General features: G+C 38.8%; 1 pseudogene; it reads right to left on the reverse strand.

The window, feature by feature from the left end:
* Window positions 1-853: 853 nt before the first annotated feature.
* On the reverse strand, window positions 854-1,992 carry LOC133084643 (RAD52 motif-containing protein 1-like; annotated as a pseudogene).
* Window positions 1,993-5,681: the final 3,689 nt, after the last annotated feature.

Raw genomic sequence — 5,681 nt, forward strand, 5'->3', positions numbered from 1 at the left:
TGGACTGGAGATGGTCCAACATCTTTAGTGACCTGTGGAGTTATGGTAAGTGCCAGATCCAGAGGTTTAACAGTGACATTGTACAAGTTTGACTGCTGAGCTTCATTTGCCCCATGATGTGCTACTGGTTGAACTACAACCTCCTTAAGTGTCTCCAAAGGCTGGGCTAGGGCCTCCTGAGGATTTGAAGTTTCTAGTTCCTCAGGGGCCTCTGAAGGCTGAGATGGAGCCTCCTGCTGAAGTGGAGGTGGTTCTACCTCTTCAGTGGGCTCTGGATGCTGAGCCTGGGCCTCTGCCTGGGGTGAAAAAGATTCAACCTCCTCAGGGGTCTGTGGATGCTGAGCAGGGGCCTCTTGCTGGGGTAAAGATTCAGCCTCCTCAGTGAGCTCTAGATGACGAGTTTGGGCCTCCTGCTGGGATGGAGAAATTTCAGCTTCCTCAGGGGGCTCTGGAGGTTCATCTGGGCTCCCCAAAAAATCCCTAGGTAGGCTCTCCTCAGGATAAAAGTTATCCATCCATACTGGGATCTAAATAATCACCCTGCAACTGTTGTTCTAGACCCTGAGTGTTTTTTTCAAATTGGCCTATAGTTCCAACAACAACTTTGGCAAGCCGTCGATGCTGAACTAGATCCTTCTTCAGGTTTGGGGGTGAAACAATAAACTTCATTCGTTTTGAGCTCTTACTACCTAGAGGTGGAACAAGTATTTCAAATGATTGGTGACCTTCAGCCTGATCTAGACCTATGATTTTAGTCTTACTTTGGTGTCGAGAAGGCAGAACCAAGGCCTGATTCTGATTCCAATCTAACACTGGAACTGCCTCTGGGAGCTTCTGATGTTGGGTTTGCTTGTTATTCAGATCCTGATGTGGAACAGCAAACTGATCTGGCCCTGTAGGCAGCTCTCCAACCAAATCCAAATCCGTATGGAACCTCAGTCTCAGTCAACTCTTGAATTAAATCCTGTAGTTCCTCTTCGGTTCTAGCATCTGTGACCTCTTCACAGGGTCTATATGCCACAGCTATTTTACCACTTTCTAAAACCACAATCAGCAGTTACTGGAATGCATCTGTCATTGCCTTCTGAATAGCAAGCTTCTGGGTTACCTTCCTTTTCATAAGGAATGATAATGACCCTTCCTCCATCTTATCCAGATGTTCCTCAGCCATGCCAACTCCAGGACTCCTGCACTCATGGGAGGGCAACACCACCTCTTGATGATCTTTTTTGACCACCCATTGAAACCAAAGTAGTAATTTGCCAATTCTTGGCATCTGGAGCTGTTTAGGGCAAGCGTATTATGTTGAACCGCCTTATGTCTGGTGCCGAGACGAACCTTCACTGGAGATGTCTGAAAAAGCTGCTTCTAGTCGCATGCCTTTTGGGCTCTGTGGGCATCCCTTGCTGAATAAAACTTGATGATGGCATAGAACCCAGGCCCGGCCACTGCTGCGTTTGGGAAGACTCGGACCGAATACAGAAGGCCAACAAACTGGGAGAAGACTGTGAACAGAGAATGCTGTAGGGTGGTCCCATGCTAAGTAAGTGCAGGAAATTTCACGCCCAGGAAACCAAACCGCCCATTCCCTTATATTCCCCCAGCCCTTCGCCACAGGCAACTGTGGTGAGCCTGCAACTCCAAACACTTCTCATTTCATGAACAAGTTTCCCTCTGAAATCCTAAGCTTCGAGAAGCATTAGGAGGCAATGCTGGCTGTTGGGGACTATCTCTCAAAAATCTACGGGGGCGAGCTGACTGCTCAGGTCAGCTCTAGAACTAAGATTCCTCTCAGCGGAGACCACAGGCAGATGAGGTGCTGAAGCAGTACCCCGGGGCACCCAGTTACTGGGGCGCGGGGTGGCTTCCTCCACCCCTCCCTCTGCCCTGGCTCACTTGCAAGGCCTCAGCCGTGCGGCCAGAGCTCAGCTCCCACACCAGCAAGGTTTTGTCACCCCCAATGGGAACCGCAAAAGGTACCAACTCCACCATCCTACCGTCACCGCGCGTGCGCCTCCACCCATTTTTTGATTGGGTTGTTTGTTTTTTTAATATTGAGCTACATGAGCTGTTTCTATATTTTGGAGATTAATCCTTTGTCAGTTGCTTCATTTGCAAATATTTTCTCCCATTGTGAGTGTTGTCTTTTCATCTTGTTTATGGTTTCCTTTTCTGTGCAAAACTTTTAAGTTTAATTAGATCCCATTTGTTAATTTTTGTTTTTATTTTAATTGAAATATATGCAATTAATATACAGAAATCTGTTATTTTTCTCGGCACTAATAACAAACTGTCAGAGAAATTAAGAAAAAAAATTTACAAATGTACCAAAAATAATAAAATACCTGGGAATAAATTTAACCATGGAGGTGAAAGATTTATATATTAAAAATTATAAGACATTGATGAAGGAAATTGAAGATGATGCAAACAAATGAAAAGATATTCCATGCTCTTGGATCAGAAGAATTAATCTTTTTAAAATAGCCCTATTACTCAAAGCAACCTACAGATTTAAAGCAATCCCTATCAAAATGCCCATGACATTGTTCACACACAGAACAAATAATCCCCAAATAAATATAAAACCACAAAATACCCACACTGCCAAAGCAATCCTGAGGGAAAAAAAGACCAAAGCTGGAGATAGCATGATCCCTGACTACAAAGCTACAATAATCACAAAAACAGACACATAGATCAAGGGAACAGAATAGAGAGCCCAGAAAGGATCTCACACACTTATGGTGAGTAAGTCTACCACCAAGGAGGCAAGAATATACAATGGAGAAAAGACAGTTTCTTCAATAAGTCATGTTGGGAAAAGTGGAGGGCTACATGTAAAATAAGGAATTTAGAACATTTCCTCATACCAGACACAAAATTCAAAATGGATTAAGGACCTAAAGGTAATACACCAAACCATAAAACTCCTAGGAGAGAACATTCTGTGACATAAATTGTAGCAATATTTTTTGGAATCTGGCCTCTAAGGCAAAAGAAATAAAAGCAAAAATAAACAGGTGGAAGCTAAATAAAGTTTAGGAGCTTTTGCACAGCCATGAAAACCAACAACAAAATCAAAATTCAAAGTGCAAAGTGTAAGAAAATATTTGCAAAAGATATGACTGACAAAAGGTTAATATCCAAAATATATAAATGGTTCATACAACTCAATATCACACACACAAAAAATGAACAAACAACACAATCAATAATGGTCAGGAGACATGAATAGACGTCTTTCCAAAGAAGATACAGATGGCTAAAAGGCAGATGAAAAGGTGCTCAACATCACTAATTATTAGAGAAGTTCAATTCAAAGCAACAATGAGATATCAACCTCCACCTGTCAAAATAGCTCTCATCAAAATGTCTACAAATACCAAATTTTGGAGAGCATGTGGAGAAAAGTGAACCCTTGTACACTGTGGGTAGGATTGTAAATTGTTGCAGGCACTATGGAAAATAGGATGGAGCTTTCTCAAAAAAGTAAAAGTAGAACTACCATATGATCCATCAATAACTCTCCTGTGTACCTATCTAGGAAAAAAATGAAAACACTAATTCAAAAAGATACATAAACCCCAATGTGCATAACAGCACTATTGACAATGGCCAAGGTATGAAAGCAACCGAAATGCCCATGAACAGACAAATGGATAAAGAAGATATGGTATATATGTACAGTGGAATATTACACAGCCATAAAAAGAATGAAATTCTGCCATTTGCAGCATCGTGGATGGACCTGGAGAATATTATGCTTAATGAAGTAAGTCAGAGAAAGACAAATACTGTGTGATATCATTTATATGTGGAACCTAAAAATAATACAAATGAATGTATATGCAAAACAGAAACAGACTCACAGATATATAAACAAACTAGTGGTTACCATTGGGGACAGGTAAGGGGGAGGGGCAAATTAGGGGTATGGGCTTAAGAGGTACAAACTACTATGTATAAAATAGATAAGCAACAAAGATATATTGTATAGGACGGAATTATAGCCATTCTCTTGTAAAATCATTTAATCAAGTGTAATCTGTAAAAAATCCCAGATCACCTGAAACTGATATAATATTATAAATAAATTATAATTTTAAAAAATAAATAAAATAAAAACAATTGGGTAGAGGATTTGAATACACATTTTGCCAAAAAAAAAAAGATGCTAAAAACCACATGGAAACATGCTCAACATCCCTAATCATCAGGAGGGAAATGCAAATCAAAACCACAAAAAGAGATCACCTTACAGGTGTCTGAATGGCTATCATCAAATCGACAACAATTAATAAGTGTTGCTGAGGATGTGGAGAAAAGAGCACTCACCTGCACTGTTGCTAAGAATGTAAATCAGTGCAGCCAACTATTGAAAACATTATGGAGGGTTCTGAAAACATAAAAAAATAAAACTACCATATGAGTTAGTTTGGTTATTTATCCAAAGAAAAAAAAGCAAAAAACTAATTTAAAGAGATACATGCGCCCCTGTTTTAATTGCAACATAACTTACAATAGGCAATATATGATAGAAACCTAAATGTTCAATGATAGACAAATGGATAAGTGATATATATATATATATATATACACACACACACATACATGTATACACATACATACATATGAATATACACAATGCACATACACATATACACACATACATATATACATATATACATGTATCTGTACATATATAGATATATTCATATACAGATACATATATATGTATATATGTGTATACAAATGTACATATACAGTTATATATTACTCAGCCATAAAAAGATAAAATCTTGCCATTTTTGACAATATGGATGGACCTAGAGAGTATTATGCTCAGTGAAGTAAAGTCACATAGAGAAAGACAAATTCCACATGACCTCACTTATATGTGTAATCTAAAAACAAAACAAACACAACAAAACAAATCTTACAGACACAGTGAACAAATTGGTGGTTGCAAAAGGGAAAGGGAATAGGTTTTGGACAAGACAAGTGAAAGGGTATAAGAAGTAGAAAATTCCAGTTATATGATAAAAATTGACAAGAATTTAATATACAGAATAAAGAATATGGTTCATGATATTGCAGTAACTGTGGATGGGGACAGATGTTTACTAGATTCATCAAGGTGATCACTTTGTAATATACTTAAATGCTGAATCATTATGTTGTACATCTGAAACTAATGTAATATTATAAGCCAACTATTCTTCAATCAAAAAAAGACAAAAGAAAGAAAGAAAAAGAATGTATGCCCTGACAGCATTTCACCTGAGCCATTTCTTGGGAGTGTGTTTGTAACGAACAGCCTTGAGGAATGAGCTAATGTCTCTCCCTCAGACAAACAGAAACCTGCTAACCTCTCATTTCAAAAGCAGTGGAGTCCTCAAACTCAGTGTTCCTCAGTGTAACACAGCCGAGTACATGCATAGCACTCAACTGGATCCCTCTCTGTCATCCCAGTGGGAACCTGGGTGTGGGGAAGGAGAACCAATACAATATTATGCTCATGCTTGCTGTACCATAAGTAATAAAACCTTTTGTTTCTGACAAAACACTCAGTTAAAAAACCTAACTTTACAACTAAAGGAACTAGGAAAAGAACAAACTAAGCCCAATATTAACAGAATGAAATAAATAATAAGGATTAGAGCAGTTATAAATATAAT

Source organism: Eubalaena glacialis, chromosome 2, assembly GCF_028564815.1.
Source record: "Eubalaena glacialis isolate mEubGla1 chromosome 2, mEubGla1.1.hap2.+ XY, whole genome shotgun sequence".
Lineage (NCBI taxonomy): Eukaryota > Metazoa > Chordata > Mammalia > Artiodactyla > Balaenidae > Eubalaena > Eubalaena glacialis.